Source organism: Gorilla gorilla, chromosome 1 (genome assembly GCF_029281585.2).
Source record: "Gorilla gorilla gorilla isolate KB3781 chromosome 1, NHGRI_mGorGor1-v2.1_pri, whole genome shotgun sequence".
NCBI lineage: Eukaryota > Metazoa > Chordata > Mammalia > Primates > Hominidae > Gorilla > Gorilla gorilla.
This window is the reverse complement of record NC_073224.2, coordinates 225,672,540-225,695,955: the sequence shown is the minus strand read 5'-3', so window position 1 is coordinate 225,695,955 and position 23,416 is coordinate 225,672,540. Positions and strand designations below refer to the sequence as shown.

The following is a 23,416-nucleotide window of genomic DNA, read 5'->3' as shown; positions in this document are numbered from 1 at the left end:
ACCACACATACACCACACATACCACATACACCACACATACACTGCATACCACACACACCACACATACGCCACACACACCACATATACCGCATATACACCACACACATACACCACACACCACAAACATACACCACACACGCACACCACACACGCTGTACATGCATCACACACAACATACACACCACACATACAATATACCCACCACACACACCACACATATACCACACACACCACATAACACACTACACAAACCATATACATACCACACACTACACATACACAGCACAAACATTACACACACACACACCATATACACACTACAAGCCACAAATATATCACACACACCACACACACCACATACAGCACACACACCACATACAGCACATACACCACACATGCACACACATCACACACACCACACGTGCACACACATCACACATATGCACTCACATCACACATATACCTCCCATATATCACGCACGTACACACACCATACCCATGTGTGAGCACGCACAGCACACACACATGCACACCACTACCTCTGCCATCCCCCACCACTTGCTCGCTGCAGCCTCTTGACCTGGACATTCCTTAATCAGGTCCCGGCCCTCTTCTCCTCAGCGCCTTTGCCCTGGCTGTTCCCTCTGCCCTGGCTGTTCCCTCTGCCTGGACATTCTTCCCTAGACGTTCGCACAGCTTGTCCCCCACCTCTCTCAGGCCTGTTGGAATGTCATTTCATCCACGCAGCCTTCCTGGACCACCTCTCTAGGAAGGCGTGCCCCTCCCTCCCACCTGATCCCTCGGCCCTTTGCCTTGTTTTGTTCTGCCTTGGGGAATCTTAGGACTGCCTGCCCCGTGCTGTATACTCATCTGTGTCTTTGCCTATTGTCTTCTCAATCAGACTTTCTCTGAAATCCCCAGCATGGAAACCAGGCACAACACAAAGTAGACATTCAATGAGTATTTGCTGAAAGAACGGAAGATGAAAGCAACACCTGGTGTGGGTTGTGATGGTTCTACAGAATGACTTGGACAAGGGGGGTCCCAGAGAAAAGGAGAAGAGAGGAAGAGCTGAGCTGCTCAGGTCCCATCCATTCACATCTGACTCACCACTCTGTATCTCATTCCACCTCCTTTGGGAGGAAGATGGGGTGGGGAAAGAAGAGTGGGGAGAAGCCCTCCCTCCCACTATGTATGTTGTTTCATCTTGTTTCAGACTCATGCTTGTATGATTTTTGTCTTTATCCTTGTAATTTGAGTTTTGCCAGAATGTGCCTGGAAATGGTGCCCCTTTCATTAATTTTGCCTGAAATATGATATAATATCTCTGTGTGCTCCCTACATCTTCTCCAATTCCATGAAGATGTCTTATTTCTTATATTCTTATGTCTGATTTCATTATAGATTTTCTTGTTCTGCATTCTGGGAGAGCTTCTCAAATTCATACTCAGGCCATTGATCAGGAATCAGTCATTAATCTGCAATGATGATTGTGTTCTTTTTGGCCTCATGGCTGAATTTTAATTCTGCAACTGCAACATTCGTTTCCTTTCAATACTTCTTTGTCTCCTCAGTCCCATCTCCAGGTCAGGGTTGTGTCTCAAGACAATTCTCTTTCAACCTCAACCCCTTCTCTCCTAGGATGTTCTATCCTTCTTCATCTTGGGCCATGTCTTCTGGCTTTGTCTTCTAAACTTTTCTTCTGGTTCCTAGAGTAAATCATTTTCAGAAGCACGTATTTCCCCTGAATATTATGGATGTTTCATTCATTCATTCAACAATGCAATTTATTGACTGCCCATCCAGGGCTGAGCACTGAATTAGTCTCAAGAGCAGCCCAGAGCCAGCAAGTCCCTGTCCCCATAGATGATAGAATCAAATGGGGAAATTAAGCAGTTATACAGGTAATTTTAATTAAGTGTGACAAGTGCCATAAATAAGATGTGTGCAGGGTTATAGCACAGTGTATAGTATGAGCACACAACCGTGGCTGGGCAGAGAGGGAGAGGGTAGGTAGAGATTGCTACCTGCTCTTATGCTGAGCTGTTGCTTTTTCTTAATACTCATGTTTTTGAATTTGGGTCCCTCCACCCCCATCTTTGGTCACTGTCAATGGCTTCTTGTGTGATGACAGTTGGGATGTTGAGTTCCCCACGTATTTCCTCTCACTGTCTATTTGGGTGTCATGCCAATCCCCCTTCAGGTCAATAGGCAGGTGACGTGTTGATGTACACAGCCTCTGGTCCAATCTCCAGTGTGGCAAGGCAGGTCCTCTCGTGCCTAGCTGCCAACATTAGGTGTAATAGTCTATCCCCACTGCCTTACTTCTGACCTCCTGAACCAATCTGTAATGTCCATGCAAAACCAAAATCTCCAGGAAGCATTGTTTTTTGCACCCTTCAGGAGTAAATATGTCCAGAGTGGACAATTTATTCTAAAATGTGACCCCTTTCAGTACAAATTAAAATGCATTCGGTGCAGTGTTTATGGGAAACTATGGAAGGCATATTGCATTTCCAATGCTCTCTGGTCATTGGGAGAGATAGCCTGGGTGATGTGGGGAGGTAGAGAATTCTGGGAACTTCCCCCACAGCTGACCCACTAGAATGTGGAGCACAGAGAGCACCAGTGAATCTGATTCTAAGGAAGGAAAAACAAAAATTCATTTCTCAAAGGAAAGAAGAAGAAATGAAACTCAGGCTAGTGGAGAAAGAGAATACAGCAAGGTTTCAAGGAGTTCAGATAAATATTTAAACTTGGAAGGCATTATGAGTCTCCCAGAACGGTATGCATCATTAATTCCCAGGCAGTCAGGTTAACAATGAGCTGCTAGAGAGATGGCCTCTTGAATTATTCTTTTAATGGAGTTCCCAGGTTAAAGTAGATTTCATTTAAGGTCAATCAATAGACAATTTTACCCAGGCCTGGTGATTAAAAGAAAACCATAAAGAAATCCTGTGACAGTAATCATTTTGGCTCAATCAGACCTTCCTTTCAACCTGAAAAGCCCTAGATGAAGGCCACAGCATGGATTAGGGTAGGGGCTCCTGGTTCGATTTTCCATTAATTCCCTCATCCTGAGTGAGTTTTAACTACCCCTGCCCCTTTAGCCAGATGGCTCACTCCACACCCCCAGGCAAAGAGAAGAAATTCATGCTCCTTTCCTTTCTGGTAGATGAGGCACACTGGAATAATTTAAATTAACAGTGTAGATCTAGCTTATTTCTTGAATTCCCAATGATTGGTCACAGTGAATTAGCATGAGTCAGAATTTTAGTCTGACAGAAGTGATTATATTAGGATCCCTGTGAGTCTCTGGGTCTCTCCAACTCTCCTTCTTTATTAGAAGTAGCCTCGGGAAATCGGGAGGAAATGAGATGCCCAGGAACATGTATCTCAGTGATCCACCATTGACTTGGTTAGGAAATTAGGGGGAGAGGAAGGCTTCTAGAAAATGAAATTGCCTTCAGGTCTTGCCAGTTGATTCAAGGGCTTGCAAAATGCATCAAGGAATTACAACATTGGAAGGAAAGGGGGCTTTCCTTTCTCCATCATTTATCTTCAGGGAGTCAGTGGAACCAACGTTCTTTCTTTGAAAGGTGGGTCTTTAAGAGTGAAATATTGAATCTTTCTTTCCTTTTTCTTTCTTTTCTTAATAGTCCACGACTTTTTCTAAAAGTGTGTTTTACCTGATCCAGCATTTTGAGTTTATTAGACAGGATTTTTCCAAGGCTTGCTATTTATTTTCACAGTCTCGCTTTTCACTGATTCAAGACAATGAAGAAGAAAGATCCTTGTTGCCATGTGGTTATTTTGAATAAATTAGGCTTTAAAGGGGCTGCTGGTTTCCAGTTCACACACACAATCGAACTCTGCTGTAGTTTCCATATTTATAAAAAATCCCTGCTGTGAAGCTAACAAGGAAAAAGCCTCTGAATCTCTTCTTTCTGCTTATCAAGAATCAAAATAGAAACAAGGAATGTTTGAAATAATGCAGAAATGGCACTGAGGAATGTGAACATTCTGGGGGGAAGGGAATAACTTACGTGTTGTTGGGGGTGCTTGTGCATGCGAATATGGAAATTGATATTCATAGACTCGTTAACCACAATGTTAGGGGGCTAGAGATTTGATTTAATCCTTGATATTTTTATTTTCATAAAGGCCAGAGAAAAAAGGTGTTTCCTCTGGAGACAAGAATAGCTTCTTGAAAGACTTTAGTTATTATTGCTGTTGAAAATGTTCGTGATCACTTTTGAATACATTATTATAATGATAGATGAGGAAGAGTGACAAAGAAAATAGAAGCCTAATTTTTGATTCCCTTGAAATTTTCAGCTCTGAAGCAGCTTGGCAGTGACTCTAAGAATACTACTGGGCTCTCTCAGTCACACTGAAGCATCTTTTCTGAGTTGAGACATAGGTGAAAATGTGTGCGTGCCTACATGCAAAGCGTGATATTCACATGCACATTCTTAAACATGTAGCATCAGCATTTGAAAGGCTTACCAAAAAAAGAAGAAAAAAGCTGGAATTCAAACCCAGAAACCAGGAAGCAGCTGCAGAAATACCTAGGTGTGACTCTACAGAGATTCTGGCTCTCTTTCCAGATGCATTGATCTTAGAACTTGACAACTGAGAAATGCATCTTTACCATTCTTTTTGCCTAAAGTATTATATATACTTGAATGCAACATTGTGTTTTATTTTCCAACTCTGCCAAGATTCAATCTACTGGTATTGAATATCCACCAAAAGAATGCTAGACTATTACAAAGCATGCACAAAAGAGGTACAGAAAACCCATACGCCTTATTCTCTCTCCAACTCTGATAGCGATAAAACACCGACTTCACCCTTTTCACTCAGAGATTCTGACTAATAAGCAGAGACAGAGGAGAAAGTGAAATTGAATCTCAATTATAAGAGATATAAGAGAATGACTGTTTTTATTGCAGTTGTACAGTTTGGTCTTTTCTATGCTTTACTTAATTCTGTTACTAAAAAAAAAAAAGATCTTTTTTGTTTAAATTCAGCTGCAAGAGCCTAAAGAGGTTTGAATAGTGGCAAACTGTCATAAATCATTTTAAAAGGGAAAACATTTCACAAAAGTAAATCAGAGTCATTTCCCTACCTTAGAACTTGAGTTTCCATTACTTCCAGGAGGTTTTCAACTTCAGGATGAATAGAGTCACCAGAAGAATAATTTATTTCAGTTTAAAGTTGGCCATATGAATGAGTATGGAATTTGAAACAGAGTAAAATAATAGGACATTTAATACTGCTTGTCAAAGACTACTTACCCATTCAGCCTATGAAGATATATTACTTGGAGAACCAGATTGTCAACAGAATTAAGAATCTGGAAGACTTAGAGGGTTAGGGCTTGGCTTCCAATACAGCCACCCGATCAGCATATTGACTATTGCTTGGCCCTTTGGGAACTATTCGGCGGCTGATCCAATTTGAGATGGAAAAAAAAAAAAAAGAGGAAGAAGAAGAATCTACAATGTAGAAGAAAAGGCAGAGTGACAAAAACCTATCATTAGAAAGAAGTCATGTTAATTCCTTGCCCATGGTCTCGTAACATATTTTAATGACTTCTTATGCCTTCTGGTTAAAACTCAAGCTTTGCAGCCTGGCACCAATTTCTATCCGGTTTCCCTTGCCTGTACTTTTACAAGCTGCTTCTCCTTCACCTCATTCGTATTCAATGTCTGGGACTCAGTTCAAGGCTCTTACTTTGGAAACGTTCCCTGACTTTCCTCACTGATCGCCTCTCCAGTTTTCTTCTTTCACATTACCATAGCACCTTGAATTTACACGGCACAAAATCCATGGCTTGTCAGTGTTCTTTTATGCCTCTACTCCATCATAAGCTCCTAGCTCAAAGGACTGGTTCCCCCACCTCCTATTGGTAGCACTGTGCCAGGTCATGTCCACTCACCACTGCAGACCCTTTCTCCAGCCTTCTCCTGCCTGCTCTGTGCCCCAGGGTGAAGCCACAGGCAGGCAGTGCTCTCTGGCTTCTAGCTGGGAAGATGCCAAAGAAAACTGGATGGTAGGCCAGGCACGATGGCTCATGCCTATAATCCCAGCACTTTGGGAGGCCAAGGCAGGTGGATCACTTGGGGTCAGGGGTTCAAGACCAGCCTGGCCAACATGGTGAAACCCGTCTCTACTAAAATTACAAAAATTAGCTGGGTGTGGTGGTGGGTGCCTGTAATCCCAGCTACTTGGTGGGCTGAGGCAGGAGAGTCGCTTGAGCCCTGGAGGCGGAGGTTGCAGTGAGCTGAGATCAGGCCACTGCGCTCCAGCCTGGGTGACAGAGCAAGACTCTGCCTCAAAATATAAAAAATAAAATAAAGGAAAAAGAAAAAAATGGAGAGTGGAGGGTGGGAAGAGATAGGAGTCTGGGTACTTATTCTCCTGGGTCCCTCCCTCCAAGCCATGGGTTGGCCAAGGCAGCAAGCCCCTGTCTAAGTAGCCTCTTCGCTACAGTGACAGTTCCCCAGGTTCTAGAACCCCTTCTTCCCCTTCCTGTTCAGGCCTGGGGACCTGGGGACAGTAACAGCTTCCCACTCTTGCCTGTCCTCGGTGCTTTGTCATCCTTTATTGATTTTCTTAACCCTGCAGCAGCACGGTAAACAGTTCCCTCGTTAAACCCTCCTCAATTAACCTTATTGACGGTACCATTGCTTTTCTGCCAAGATCCTAACCAATGCATTGCCAAGCAGAATCCCCAGCAAATCTAGGAATCTGTAAATATTTGGTGAGTGTGTTTATAAAACTAAGATCATGCCAAAGTGGACATCGGGTGACTGGAGTTCTGATGCTAGCTCTAGCTCAGGCAAGTCGTGTGAGTTCAGGCAATGCTAAAAGCCCCCACCTCTCAACTTTTCCCAAACATAAAAGAAAGCTTAGATGCAGAGATGGCTTCTACAATCCCCATCACTGCTAAGTGCACTTCTCTTGCACATCTCACTTTTTGGGGTGGATGCTCACTTCTCTCCCCCACCCAAGTCTTAGATAGGTAGAAGGCTGCCTTGAGGCTCTGCCATGGGATCGATTCTTCCTAAGCTAGAAGATATTGATCCCGTGACAATTGCTGTCCTGCCTTTCTTTCTGGGAGGAGCTGGCTGTGGGCTCCAGGATTGTGCAAAAGGGAGGTATTTCTGAATAACAGTGGTGCATTGTCTCATTATCGATTGTTCTGCAGTCTAACTGGGTTAGATGGGTGCACATTTCAGACCCCTCCCAAGCAAACCAAATCCTTTAAAGGGAGAGAGGCAGGTGTAGACAGAACAGGGTTATTTTATTTCATATGAAGATGCTGAGCTCCTGATGAGTTACATTTTTATTTCTTTTTGAATGCTAAAAATGACTGATGGCCACAGTCCTGGCAATGACCCTGGCTTGGCCCTAGTGGCTTGGGCCTCAGTTGTACTCCAGGTCTTGTCCTTGCCAGCCTGTCCTGAAACCCTCACTGAGCTTAGCGGTGTGCTCACATCTCCTGGGAATGTTCTGCCCCTGGCCGAGCTCTGCATCTGGCTAACTTCTCCAGTAGGCGCAGTAGCAGAGGCCCACCACGCTGTTCAAGGCACCTGATGTTTCATTAATCAAAAATGTTTTAATTTCTTTTAAACTTAGAAAAACGTGAATAGAATAAGTGAATTCATATAATAATGAATTAAGTTGCATTATATGTCTTTATGTCAATGTGTTTGTAAAATGTAATTTTTAATACTTTCTATGAAGGAGAAGGCCACAAAGGCAAAAGCACCCAGGGCCCCCAAGTCATGATGCTACCCTGCCCTGCAGAATGCCAGCAATGAAGTATTCCTTGGGCAAATAAAGTCTGGGAACTCAAGGGCCACACCTCCCCTGGGAGAGTCATATCCTACGCTAGCACGTCAAAGAGCCAGAGCCGTGCTGCAGTGGGAAAATCTGTTTCACTTCCTTTAAGCCAACTATTCCCAAACGTATTTGCACACAGAACACTTGCAGAAACACCGACCTAAACTTTACTTGTTTTATTTCCCTTTTCAGCCTAGATAATTTCTCAAAACTTAAGTAGTACAACCTTTTATTTATTTTGTAAATGTCCCTTGGGAAATTTATAGTTATAGATGCCTATTTTTTATAAGAAGCAAGATCTCAAGTTAATAATCTAAACTTCCACTTTAAAGAATTAGAAAACCAAGAGCAAACTAAACTCCAAGCAAGCAGAAGGAAGGAAATAATAAAAACTGGAACCGAAACACATGAAAGATAGAATAGAAAGATGATAGAGAAAATCAAAGAAACCAAAAGTTGGTTCTTTCAAAAGATCAACAAGATTGATAAACCTTTACCCTCACAAAGAAAAATGAAGGCTCAAATGACTTAAGCCAGGAATGAAAAAGTAGACATTACTACCTACCTCATAAAATAAAACAGATTATAAATAAAACAGAGTATGCGGAAATACTATGCACATTGTATGTCAACAAATGATATAGCCTAGATGAAATGGGAAAATTCCTGGAAGACACAAACTACAGAAACTGACTCAAGAATAAATTGAAAATCTAAATTGACTTATAACAAGTAGAGAGAGGAATTTCTAGTTTTAAAAAATTCCCACAAAGAAAAGCCCAGGCCCAAATGGATTCACTGGTGAATTCTACCAAATGTTTAAAGAAGAATAAATACCAATTCTTCACAGACTTTTTCATAACCTAAAAAGAGCATCTGCAAAAAATAAATGAATAAAAATAATAATAAAAGCCCACAATTAACATGATACTTAATGGTGAAAGAATGAATGTTTTCCCTCCAAGATCAGAACTAAGACAAAGATATTCATTCTCACTACTCCCATTTAACATTGTACTAGAGGTTCTAGCCAGTGCAATTAAGCAAGAGAAAGAAAAAAGTATCCAGATTGGAAAAGTAGATCTATTTGCAGAAGCCATGGCCTGGTACATAGGAAATCCTAAGGAATGACTCACACACATACTCAAAACCATCAGAATTAACAAATAAGTTCAAAGAAGTTGTAAGATACAAGATGTAAGATACAAAATCAATTCTATTTCTATACATTAGCGATGTACTATCCAGAAATAAAATTTTAAAAACAATTCCTTTTAGATTGGAATCAAAAAGAACAAAATACTTTGGTATAAAGTCAACAACAGAAGTGCAAGAATTCTACACTAAGGACTACAAAACATGTTGATGGAAATTAAGGAAGACTGAAATAGATGAAAATAGTCTTCCATGATCATGAATTGAAAGAGTTAGTATTGATAAATGGCAATACTCCCCAAAGTGATCTACCGGTTCAACACAAGCCCTAACAAAATCCCGGCTGTAATCAATCTAAGCAATGGAAGATTATTCAGCCATAAAAAGGAAGGACCGATCTGTGCTACAACATGGGTGCACCTTGAAAACATTCTGCTAAGTGAAAGAATCCAGTCATATTGTATGATTTCACTTATATGAAATATTGAGAATAGCCAAATCAGTAGAAACAGCAGATCAGTTGTTCCTGGGAGCAAGGGAGGGGAGAATGAAGAGAGACTAGTAATGATTACAGATTTTTGAGGGTTGGGTTATGAAGAAGTTTTGAAATTAGTTAGTGGTGATGATTGCACTACTCTCTGAACATACTAAAAGCCACTGAACTGTAGACTTTAAAAAAGGTAAATTTTATGATATGTGAATTATATCTTAATAAAGCTGTTTTTTTTTTTTAATGTCCCCTGAGAGCCACTGCCAGGAATGCCCCTCGTGGGTCTGTTCCAGTATGTAATGAAATCTGTGCTTGTCCTCTTCAACCCCTTCGGGACTTTCCTCTGCTAACTCTGCATCTTTCCAGACTGAAGAGTCTTGATATCTTCATTCATTTGTTCACTGATTCATTCATTCACCACATATCAACTGAATTGTGCTTTGTGCTAGACCTGAAGGCAGTAGTTTTGAAGAAGACAGACCTGGTCCTTGCCCTCAGACGAGCTTACAATCCAGCATATATGCATTTAGAATTAAATTCTCAATTTCTGGGTTTTTTTAGGTCATCTCTTGCAGGGTAAGGGCAGGAGTAGGGGGTAGAGAAACCATGAGCTCTCTTCTTTAGAGCCCTCTGTTCAGGTCTCCAGTAAACCCTACTCCTGGGGGCCTACCAAAATGTTACCTTCTGGCAAATGGTCAGTTTAAAAGGTTTACTTTTTATGCTTCCTCTATTTTAGTTGAGGACTGAACTAAACTAAATCTCCAACGTCTGCTGGGCTCCTGGTATGTCCTGAGCACTGTGTGATGACCACAGCATCCCTGCAAGGTGGGTCAGAGCAACAGAAAAAGTAAAATACAGACATTGACAGACACTTACTATGTGCCTGGTACCATGCAGGGCTTTTACAAGCATCATCTCATTTCATCCTCCCACTAACTTTATGGTCCTTATTTTATGAACACCCTTCAGAGAGAGTTGCCCAATGACACAGTTAATGAGTTGACAGCCAGAACTTTCACTTCAGCTTCACCTGGCTCTAAAACCCACGATCATTCTTCTCTCCTGTGCTTCTTCTTGGATCTGCTTTCAGAATACCTAAATGTCTTTCAGACCCAAATGAATGAACCTCTAATGCAGGCTCAGGGGTCCTGGGGCAGGTAGATGGAATATGGGCGGTTCACATTTCTGGCTCCTGCACCCACCAGCTAGGTGCTTTTGCCTCCATTTCCTCCTCTAGGAAATGGGTCGATAGCAATGCCAATCTCAGAGAGGTATTATTAAGATTCAATGAACTGGCTGAGCGTGGTGGCTCGTGTCTGTAATCCCAGCACTTTGGGAGGCTGAGGTGGGCGGATCACAAGGTCAGGAGATCGAGAGCATCCTGGCTAACACGGTGAAACCCCATCTCCACTAAAAATACACAAAATTAGCCAGGCGTGGTGGCGGGCGCCTGTGGTCCCAGCTACTTGGGAGGCTGAGGCAGGAGAATGGCGTGAACCTGGGAGGCAGAGCTTGCAGTGAGCCGAGATCACACCACTACACTCCAGCCTGGGCGACAGAGTGAGACTCCGTCTCAAAAAAAAAAAAAAAAAGATTCAGTGAATTGATGTGTAGGGTGCTTACAGCATATCCTGGCTATACTAGATGATCAATAAATATTCATTGTAATTCCACGTCAAAACACACAGACTTAACAGCAGTTACGATGAATCCTCCACTTGATTGACTTACCAGATGCTGGCCACCATGCTGGACATTCACCGTCTCCCATGTCCAACCCTCCTAACCCCTATGCAAGCAGAGAACAGTTACTATTCCCATTTTACAGATGAGAAATCCAAGGCTAAAATCACAAAGGCTAAGATGCAAGCCAGATTTGATGAACCTATGCTAATACCCTCCTCCTCTTAGGGCCAGGGGCTCACTGCATTCCTCAGGACTTGGAATCACTTTCTTCTCCAGAAAACTTCCCACCCCGTGGTCTGATCACATCATGGTATCTAAACAACCCTGGTCATAGCAGTGAGCTGTAACCTGGCCCAGTACAAGGGTGAGGCAAGAGAGGCACGTAGGACAAAACATTTAAGGAAGCCCTCACTCTCAAGGTTGCACAGGGGTAGGGCTGGCCTCCGAATTTTCACACCTCCTTAAATGTCATGCTCTAGTCGCTTTGATTGACTCACTCTAATCCAGACCCTGAATGTATCTCCAATCAAGAAGTCCCCAGAGCTTGTCATAATGAGGACGAAGTATCACGGTGTGTGTTTGTAGCTGACAATTACCTTGTTTCTGAACAACAAGATGGAAACAGACTTGGGGGTAGTGTAGAAGGAAGACTCTGTGGAGTCTGGTATAATTTGGAGGCTGGCACTGGCCACATTTACCATCAATTTAAAGCTGGGAGAGAGAGAAATTTGAAGAAAGCCGATGGTCTTGAGTTAAAATGCTACAGGATGTTAGAAAAGATATGGGAATTCATGGAAACAAGTGAAAACTAGCATAATGAGGATTAATGAAATGCCAGGCATTTTCTCTTGTGGAGAAAGAAGCTACTGAGTAAGCACTTCCAACAAGCGAGCTCTCGTTGGCAAACTGAATTGCAGAAAGGAAGCCAGGAGAAGATGCAACACGAAGTGGAAGCAGCTGATATGATGGGATCTGCTACTCAAGGGGAGATGAGAGCTATCTGGGAGGAATAATTTTTGTAGGAAGAGAAGCTAATTAGGGGCAATGGGCTTCATCAGGGAAGATGCATCAGCAATGCCCATCTTCCAGTCAAAGCTTTGAATTAACATAATCCTCTGTAATCGTCTAAATTCCAGAGTTCTTTGGAAACATTAATGAAGAATTTCCTGCTCCACCCTCTGAGGTAAAGCGCTGTAGGATAAATTTATTCTCCCTAATGGCCAAACTCATGTTCAGGTGGAGGCCAACAAATTGAAGGTTTTAAGTTCTTCTTGTATTAACTAGAATTGTTTTGGTTGCAAGTGATAGAACATGACTTGAACTAGCATAGACAGAATGGAGACCTGATTAGAAGGTTACAGGGTGTCCCTGGAAACCCAAGGGCAGTGGAGAGCTGAGCCTTAGGAAGCAAATACCACCGAAAACTGTAGCTCAGGAGGGAACTAGGGATGCCTTCTACTTCCTCGTCCCTTTTCTGCTTCTGTGTAAAAGGGTTTTTCTGCTTCTCTGCCCACCTCTTGGGAAATGGCCACCTCGAATAACTCCCCACTTGAAGCCTCTCCTATTTCCAAGAATAGCCATGCTGATGGGCATCTCTTGGTCCCATTCTAAACTCCCAGAGAAAAGGCTCATGGGCCAGCCTAGGCCAGTGGCCATCCCTGAACAAATCAACCGTGGCCAGGAGGGTGGGTCTGAACATGGTTCCTCCCCTTCTAAGCAAGTGGATGGAAGGAGGAAAGGGCAGGTTCTAGAAGACAGGTCCTAGGCAGACAAGCCAATAGATGTCTACTATGCTTCTTCCTTCTGTGACATGTGATATCATCCACAATTGTGCCGCAATAATTGACTAAAGCAACGAAAACCTGAGATTGAATGCTCGAAAGTTCACTAGGGTTGAAGACATCATGCTAAGTGAAATAAACCAGACACAAAAGGACAAATACTCCATGATTCCACTTATCTGAGATCAAATAAATTTGATTACTCTAGAGTAATCAAATTCATAGAGACAGAAAGTGGGACAGTAGTGTCCAGCAGGAGGGGAGAATGAGAACTGATTGTTTCATGCACAAGGAGTTTCAGTTTGAGATGATGAAAAAGTTGGCTGGGCGCGGTGGCTCACGCCTGTAATCCCAACACTTTGGGAGGCCGAGGCGGGCGGATTGCCTGAGCTCAGGAGTTCGCGACCAGCCTGGGCAACAGGGTGAAACCCTGTCTCTAGTAAAATACAAAAAATTAGCCAGGCGTGGCGGCATGAGCCTGTAGTCCCAGCTACTTGGGAGGATGAGGCAGGAGAATCGACTGAACCCGGGAGGTGGAGGTTGCAGTGAGCTGAGATGATGCCACTGTACTCCAGCCTGGGCAACAGAGCAAGACTCCATCTCAAAAAAAAAAGTTCTGGAGGTGAATGGTGGTGATGGTTGCTCCACAGTGTGAATGTACTTCATGTCACTAAACTGTGCACTTAAAAATGGGTAAGATAGCAAATCTTATGTATATTTTACAACAACAAAAAAAATACATAAAAAGTGACCTAGAGGGTGAGGAGGACAGGCCAGAAAGATGATACCACTTGGGCACATAATGATGTCTTTTTGTGCATCTGTGCCACACAGTGGGTTATTCTCTTTGCTTAAGAGGACATGTTTTTTCTTCTTTACTTGGAAAACTCTTAGTCAGTCTTCAAGGCCCAGCTGATATAACCCATTTCTATTAAACCAGACTTCACTCTCCCATGGTGACTTAATCACATCCTTCCTATATTTCTATAGCAGTATATATGTCATATGATGCTATTACTATACATCACATGCCATGATCAGCGTTTATACCTTTGTCTCTCCCACTGGCCTGTGAATTCCAGAGCAGAACCATGAGAACAGTATCATATGGTGGTTCAGACATCAGACTGCAGAGCCCCAAATCGCAGTTCTGCTGCGCACTCACCTGTAACCTCGAGCAAATTGCTTTCTGTGTCTCAGTCTCTTCAACTGCCAAAGTGGGGATCATCATTATATTTATCTGGGTGGCTGTTGTGAGGATTGAATGAGGAAGCCCACATAAAGCATGGTACGGATTGCTGACACATCGTAAGTGCCCGATAAATTTTAGCTCTCATTGTTATCACTTACTGTCAAACACGGCGCCAGGGACAGTGCTTTAGAATGGATGAACAAAATAAGGAAAGAAATAAAACTGTGTGTATGTATATATAAATTGTCAGCTATGACAAAAACAAATGGAGCCAAGATTAAATAGGAAAAGATACGGTGGCTACCGATTGGACTTGACAGTGGTCTCAGCTTTGCAGAGGAGGCTGTCTGTATCGGTTCCAAATGCCATTCAGGAAAGATTAGGCTGAGCCCTAGTGAGAACACTAGGAAGGTTAACCAGCCATCCCATTGTGGTGCATCTGCATAAATTAGGCACCCAGATCATCCCTTCCAAACATAGATTTTCATTTGCCTTCTTCCACAATCTGCAGAGAACAGATTGGCACTAAATATGTACATTGCCTTTATATTTCCCCAGAGAGAGAGATCGATAAAGCCCCTGTTGGTTTGCAGAGCATGGGTTTCATTGTGGGCCAGGTCCTTATTTTTAGTACTGGATCTCTTGCTTTCTGGACCACACTGCTGCATAAGATCCCTCTCCGAACCCCTTTTATTTTTATTTTGAACCACTCTGACTTCGAGGCCCATAATGATGCTAAACAAAATTCTCATTTCAGTAGAATGGGGGCTTTGTTCCCTATCACAATCGTCCATCTTGGTAAAATGACTTACAACAGCTGCTCAGAGAAGTAAAATCTGATAGAAACAGAGTCTGCATAGATATAAACATAAACATTAGTTTCTATGGAAACAAAAGTTGCCAAGCGATGGCTAGAAGACCTAAAGAGCCTGTATTCCAGGAATCAAGTGCTAAATATATAGTCAGTGCATCCGCCAGGGATCACACCAGTAACGCAGAATTCTTTTTGAGAGTGGAACAGAGTGCATATAAGATTTTGGCTAAAATAGACACCACCTAGCAGAATCAATATGAAGGAGAGCTGTCTTTTCTTCCCCAAATTGAAACCGTATTTCTTTTCTTAATTGAAAGCCTTGGGGCAATGAATCAAACACTGATGGAATTCAGTCAACAATTACATCCATAGGCACCACATTCTGATCTCCCACTGAAGCTCTGCAGGTCTAACAAAAATTTGATGTTAAAAAAATACAAAAAAATTAGCCGGGCGTGGTGACAGGTGCCTGTAGTCCCAGCTACTCGAGAGGCTGAGGCAGGAGAATGGTGTGAACCCAGGAGGTGGAGCTTGCAGTGAGTTGAGATCGCGTCACTGCTCTCCAGCCTGGGCAACAGAGCGAGACTTGGTCTCCAAAAAATAAAAATTAAAAAAAAAGTGACGTTGCAGTACTTGGAGCAAAATCTTCCCAAGACTCTCTCAGATGGACCCAATTCTTGTGACCCCCAGTACCCTGCCTCCACATAGCCACCTGCTTTCCCATCCTCCTGCCATCATTGAGGAGTCCCTGAAGCAGTTGTTATTCCTGGGGCTGAAGGACTCTGGCTTAAATGACATTGGAAGTGCTACCCCAAGAGAGCCTAGGTATGTTCGTGCAAAGCCATGAGGCTGGACTAGAAGAGATAGTTCTGGGCTCCACGCTGGACTTGTTGAAGCTCAGGTGTCCCCGAGACAGCCAACAAGAGAGAGCTCATCTGTTCCCGTCACTATTGCTGTGCAACAGATTACCCCCAAGACTTCATGACTTAGAAGGATCTTCTTATTAGGCTCGCAGATTCTACGGGTAACATTGCCACACCAAAGTTAAAAATATAATAATAAACTACAGATGAATTTTAAGACCTTCCTTAAACAATTTCAAATTTTTAAAGAAAATTCCCTACTAGACGGATAATAGTTTATGGCCTCATCATAGCAGCAACCTAGGGGAATCACCTGGTTTCAATAGAGGCGCTCTCCACTAGTCAGCAAGCCCACATGACATCAAGAGTTGCCGTAAGTGGAGGGCTTAGAGAACCCAAGGGTCCAGGCACACATCATCCAGCATTTATGTAGAGCGCTTAAAGCCCAGTATAAGAGTAATTATGTTTGCTCTTTGGACCTCGCCCGTTCTCCCTTCATGGTTTCAGAAAAATCTCGGCCATAATAGTCACCATGGTAACAGCAACATCTGCAGCGGATCCAGCCTGGAGGATATTTAAGGATCAGAACCTGATCAGACAGGAACAGGTCCCATCCTGGGTGCAAGCAGGAAACTAGAAAGGGCATTTCTGGGATCATTGCTTGCCTGTTCAGTCCTGTAAGAAAGCAGAGACCACAGCACTGTGCAAACAGAGCTAAGGGCTTATTGGAACCAGTGGAAATTTAGTGCAAGGATGACAGGGAATAGGTTAACAGGGCAGTGAGAAAGGAAAGGCGTATAGTGTTAGCACGGAGGTACTATGATGTGTGAAGAGTTTAAACAGTCTCTGAAGCACAGTGTACCACCAAGGTATTCTAGAGAGTGCTTTGCCATGGGCAAATTCAACTACTATTTATTAAAGGCTGACTGTGCTCCAGGCCCTATAATGGTGGCTTACACGTATCATTGCACTTAGTTTTCTACTATATCCCTACAAATGTGGTAGAAATGTGGTATGACTATCCCTGTTATATAGATAATGAAATCCAGGCTCAAAGAGGAAGTGACTTAACTTAAGTCAAAGCTGGGATTCACACCTAGATCTTTCTACCACTCAAGAGCATGGTCTTTCCACCAACCAGTGTGGCATGTCCATGATGGATGGAGATGTGGCCCAGCTCACCAAATGGATGAAACTGCCATGGCCTTTACACATGTGAAGCCTCCTTTGACAATGTTCTATCTGAAATGACATTAGAGAGGTAGGCGAGGAGCCTGGTAGGGCCGTGGAAAAAGATTAAATTTCATTCTAAGAGCAAAGAGACACACCTAAGTCCATTCTCTGATTCACAAATGATTCCCTGAGCTTGCATCACGTGCCAGGCCTGTGTCTGACACTGGAGATACAGCAGTAAACAAGACAGACAATGCCATGTCCCCCTTTTCCTGCAAGAGGCAAAAACCAAGCAAGCAGATGAAAAATAAATACACACTCATCTTATGAAGAAAACAAAACAGAGTGATGTGGTATAGAGGTCTGAAGGATGGAGAAAGGGCCCTTTTTGGATACAGAGATCAGTAAAGGCCTTTCTGAGGAGGAGATATTTGAACAGAGACCTGAAGAAGGAGATGGAGCAAGCCACGCAAAAGCTGAAATAACATTCCAGAAGGATTCATTAGTACAAAGGCTCAGAAGTCAGAAAGGGCTTAGCATTGAAGGCCAGTGTTGCTGGGGCAAGTTAGAGGGACACAAGTGTGAGATGGAGTTAGAAAAGTAGGTGGTGCCAGACATGGATCTCCGGTGAGTACAGTTGCCAAATAAAATACAGGACTTGGCCAGGCACAGTGGCCTATAATCCCAGCACTTTGGGAGGCCGAGGTGGGTGGATCACCTGAGGTTGGGAGTTTGAGACCAGCCTGACCAACATGGAGAAACTCTGTCTCTACTAAAAATACAAAATTAGCCAGGCGTGGTGGCATATGCCTGTAATCCCAGCTACTCGGGTGGCAGAGGCAGGAGAATTGCTTGAACCCAGGAGGTGGAGGTTGCAGTGAGCCGAGATGGCGCCATTGCACTCCAGCCTGGGCAACGAGAGCAAAACTCCATCTCAAAAAATAAAAAAACAGGATGTTCAGTGCAACAAATAGGTCAGCAACAAAATCTTTTTTGTATAAGTATGTCCCAAATATGCATGGGATATACTTTATACTAAAAAAAGGTATTCATGGTTTATCTAAAATGCAAACTTAACTGTGTATCCTGTACTTTTATTTGCTAAATCTGGCAATGCTATATAGTGAGCTCTCTCAGGAATTGATTCTGAGAACACTGTGAAGTCATTGAAGGGTCTTAAGCAGGGAGTGACATGAACTGATTTACATTTTTTTAAAGATTATCCTGGCTGCTGTGTGGAAAATGGATTGTGGTGAAGAAAGAGAAGAAGCAAGAGAGAGTCAATGTTCATCAGGCAAAGGATGATGATGGCTTGGCTTAGGGGGTGGCTGTGAGCTCAGAGAGTAGAATGATTCAGGATACACGTTGGAGGCAGACTCAACAGAGCTTCTAATGGACTGGGAGGTATGGACAGAGGGAAATTGGAAAATCAAGGATGACTCTGAACAATTCAAGAGCAAATTCTCATCTGCTTTTTATGCCTAGGGAAGCTTCTTAGATGTCAAAGTTGACTTAAGTAGACCAAGAGGTCTCTTCGTTGCTCAAGATACATGATTAATCTTGGTGGCCATTGGTGATCCTCCTCAATTCTGTAACCTTCACCAATACTGTACAAGTTGACCACTTACATTGTTAACGCCATGGGCTTTAGAGTTACCTGCGGGGGGTGGGGGGGTGGTCCCAGTTTCTATGTTGCATGTGATATTCATTCATTTCCACTCACTCTGTTGGAAAGCAGAAATAGCAGACAGCTGAGACTCTAGATTTTTCCATTTGTCAAGCCAGTTTTGAAAGATGAGGTTGCTTTAAACCTGAGCTACAACAAACTTTACCCAGGAGAGAAACAACAGTTCATTAAGTTCTTGTGGGCTTAACTAAGAGAGACACATATTGGAGCCAAGAAGAATTTATTAGCTAAACACAGCCTTCCATTGCCAGCCCCAATCACTTCAGGGAGTAGAAACTAGTAAAAGAGAGTTTGGGGAAAGAATTTAGGGAACAAATTCTAAGTATGGCAGAACTAAACAAAGAAGCCCTGTGTTCCACTGATCTGTGTATAGCTTTCAAGACACTATCCCTACTGTATGCTTTCACAAAAGCAGAAGAAATAATCACAACACATTTATCATTCACCGGGCAGAATTATTTTGGCAAGAAATCTATGCCCTGGAATACATTATACTAACTGACAACATATTCTGAAAAATGTAGATTTTCAAACCTGGTAGGTGCTTATGCAACCATGTCAGGCTAAGGGACTGAGTGATTATGTTATTATATGTGTATCAAATATTTTGGATAAATATTAAATGATCCACAAAGTCAGATCTTGTTAACACAGGAAATGGAAACCAGCAGCTTCGACAATCACGTACTAAAAAGCCAGACTGGGAAGAAGAATTCAGAATGTTCTGGGTGGAAAGCTGCATTCAACATAAATAAACGCATTAGTTTAAACATCAGAATTCTAAAGACTGAAACAAAGCTGCTTATCCACTATGCATAACTCACACGGCTGGAGGAGGCCATGGAAGAATTTTTCAGGGGGTGGAAAGGGAGGTCAGGATGGAATTCTTCTGGAGAAAATGTGGAGGGCACGCTGCTGTTTTCCCTACTGGCACAAATGCATGTTGACATCCAGCTTTCTTCTCAGATGCTACGAGATTCATAGAGTATCTTTCTCCCTAGGAATCCACAGTAGACCACAGCACTTAGGATGATTTGTGTGTTCGCGGGTCAGGAGAAAGGAGTTTGTCCAGGACATCTCCTGTGGCTGCATGTTAATTTGGAGGGACGATGTGAATTTATGTCTAATTGGCAGTTTAGGGCAAGGTGTCTCCACCTTAGCACTATTGATATTTGGGGCTGGATCATTCTTTGTTGTGGGGCGCATTGTAGGATGTCATTGTAGGATATTTAGCAGCATCCCTGGCCTCTACCCACGGGATGCCAGTAGCACTCACCGCCCACTGTGACAAACAAAAATGTCTACAAGTGTTGACGAATGTCCCCTGGGTGGCGCAGAGCCCCCCCCCCCCCCCCCCCCCCCACCTCAACCCCAGTTGAGAACCACTGAATTAGGCTGCATAGGTAGATTCAGGACATTAGCCTATTAGCAAATCTACTGACTCAAGAAAGGCATACCAAGCACCAACTAGCTCCAATTCCCTAATTTCACAGGCAGGAAAATAAAGCCCCAGAAAAGCTAAGGCCCATCCCCAAGGTCACACAGTTCGCCGGGGTCACTAGAACACAGCCCGCCGGCTGCTGTTCCGACACCCACTGGCACATTCTATGCCCAGATTCCACCCTGCTGGGTTTATGAGCGAAATTAAGATGGAGATAAAGTCAAAGAGCAGATTTTCTCATTCCTATTCACGGCAGTATTTGCAGAGAGCTACAGGTTTATTCAGATCTGACAACCAGGACGGTCCTCTTCCGATGACACCTTCCTTGGACGATCAGGCCGGCTTTTCTCCTGCTGAGAGAAGTAGCGTCTCTCTCTTTCTCGGGTCTGGAAAGCAGGCAAGTTTAGAATGCATTCCCTTACCAGGCTGTTTTCCTAATCAGCCCAAGTAACAAAAAGGGTTCCAAAATATCACATATGATTGAGATTGCTTATAAAAGATCTCTTTCTAGTTTGGTTTCCCCAGCTCATTATCCACAGCCTTGCGAAAGCTGGCCTGCTTGGGGATGTCTCCAGGCACACTCCCTTTGGCCCTTTTCCTTAGAATCATGTCCAATTTCTTCTGCCTTTAGGAAAAGGATATTACGGCAAACCGGCTTCTCCTTCAGGCGTGGTATAACTTATTGTCTTAAGCCTCTGTGTTAGCCAGTCCCTCTCCTCCAGCCTTTGGGAGGTTTCTCCGACTCCCACAGTCAGAAGCAGCATCAGAGAGAAATTGCTCAAGTTACCGATAAATCCCCATTCTTTTGTTGATAGACTTCTGTTTAAACCTGGGCCCAGGCTCACTGGGTGGCTGGGAATAGCAGCCATTTCCATAATCCTCAATCACAAAACCCAACAAGCTTGTGTTATGTGTACGAGTGTTTCTGACTAATGAATTGCCAAGCTAAAGAACGGGGAATCTCTAGGTCTAGTTTTTTCCGTCTTTCTAAGGTACAGCAGAGGGCCAAAGAGAATCAGATTCGTGAAATAGAAGAATTGCAAACCTGTTTCTTGAGCTCTGATTAACAAAAGAGAAAACATGCCCTCAATGCCGGATATTTTATACAGACTAGATGTTGAAAACATATCATAGTAAGCATTTTAAAATTGGGACCTTATTTCAACTTTACATCCTAAAATGATGCTGTTATGGAGGGTAATTACATGATAAATTTGTTAGGGGAATATACAGCAATAAAAATGGTGGTAATGGTTTGCCATTTAACAGCTGAATTGTAAATGAGTTTTTCCGCATTAATGTAGCAGGTTGCTACAATTACAAGATCATTCTCAGAGGTGTCTTTAATTTCTAAAAAAAAATTTCTGAGATTCAATATCAGTAATTTTCTCATTTAAAGATACTACATATTTAACCATTTGAAGTCAGGGACATTTGAGTTTTTGAGGCATAAGCACCAGCTGAGCCCTAAAAAAATATTTTTTAGGCCGGGCGTGGTGGCTCACGTCTGTAATCCCAGCACTTTGGGAGTCCGAGGCAGGTGGATCACGATGTCAGGAGATCGAGACCACCCTGGCTAACACAGCGAAACCCCGTCTCTACTAAAAAAAAAATACAAAAAAATTAGCCAGGTGTGGTGGCGGACGCCTATGGTCCCAGCTACTCGGGAGGCTGAGGCAGGAGAATGGCGTGAACCCGGGAGGCGGAGCTTGCAGTAAGCTGAGATCGCGCCACTGCACTCCAGCCTGGGTGACAGAGCAAGACTCTGTCTCAAAAAAATATATATATATATATATTTTTATATATATAATATATATAATTGCAAAATATATATATTATATATATTTTAAATAAATATTTATATAAATATATTATATATATTTTATATAAAATATATATAATATATAATATAATATATATTAATATATTAATATATAATATATAATATATTATATATTTATATTATATATTATATATATTTTATATATAAATATATTTTTATATATTTTATATATATATTATATATGAAATATATATTGTATATATATATTATATTGTTGTTCCATGCAGGACACTGTTTTGTGTTGATGGATGAAGTCAGATGACATATGCTAAAGACCTAGCAAAGTCCGTGGCTCACAGTGTGAGCTAAAGAAACAGTGGCTGGGACTTTTGCTGATGTCATCATTCACATATAGTATCCCATTCCTCTATGATCATCTTACTCTTTTTATCCTTTTTATTTCACACTGTGCTCCATTTCCAAACCTTTGTGCCCATGTACCCAGTTCTTCTAGAATGGACGAAAATTAGAAGACAGATTTTTCCCTAAATCCACCTGACACTAGGTCATAATTCTCTCTCTTACCAATGAAATCAGGAAAACGAACATTTAATGACCTTGTGCTATCAACTCTCTCCTACATGATCTCGCTTAATCCTTAAAGCCCCCGACACACCCAGATTATCCTATTTTCAAGTGAGAGGACCGTGAATTTAAGCAACTTGTCCAGTGTTCCTCAGCTAGAAAATGGCATAACTGGGATTCCAATCCAATCGCTGTAGGAAACAATCACTGAATGCCTGATACTTGCAAGGCAGTGTGAATGCAGCAGGAGGGATGGGAGAAGGGCATGTTCATGACATGGAAGCAGCTGTCAGTCCCACCGTATGTAGGAACCACACAGGCCCATAAACAAAGCACTTGGGAAACCCAGAAGCAGCAGAATCCTCAATGCAGGAGCTTGCTTCTGCCTCCCCTCCATCCTTCTCCTGTTCTACCATCCCGGCCTCACTCACTGAGCTCCAGGCCACTAACCTCCTTTCTGGTCCTCAGCCACACCCTGTTTAAGGGCTGCCTTAGGGGCTTTCCCTGGAGCCCTTGTCCCCATGAGAGCTTCATTGCTGTTTTTTCTCAAGTCTTAGCCACTACCACCTCACCAAGTCTTTGTGACTGCTTGACCAAAGGGCTCCCCCTTCCACCACCAGCCGTTTTATAACCTATCAGTCTGCTTGGTTTTCTTCATGGCTCAAATGGTTCTTACTTCTCCTGGAAATGCTTCTGTTCATGCATTGGGTCCCTTGCTTATTTTGCATTTCTCCCAACTAAAAAGAAATCCTAGACCCAGCATGGTCTCACGTAAGCTCCATGAGACCACAAAATCCTGTGTGCCTTCTTTACTCCTTCTTTACTCCTGTATCACTAGGGCCTAAACAGGAGATTTTTCTTTTAACAGAAAAATAGTAAATTAGTAAGATGGTACTCCAACTGCCTGGC

At 42.7% G+C, this 23,416-nt stretch overlaps 1 protein-coding gene and 1 long non-coding RNA gene across 2 annotated transcripts in view; one reads left to right on the top strand and one right to left on the bottom strand.

The window, feature by feature from the left end:
- Positions 1 to 23,416, top strand: part of KAZN (kazrin, periplakin interacting protein) — a 1,230,220-nt gene that overhangs the window by 605,519 nt on the left and 601,285 nt on the right. The window lies entirely within an intron of this gene.
- LOC134757878 (uncharacterized) overlaps positions 1 to 23,416 on the bottom strand; it is a 30,963-nt gene that overhangs the window by 6,500 nt on the left and 1,047 nt on the right. The window lies entirely within an intron of this gene.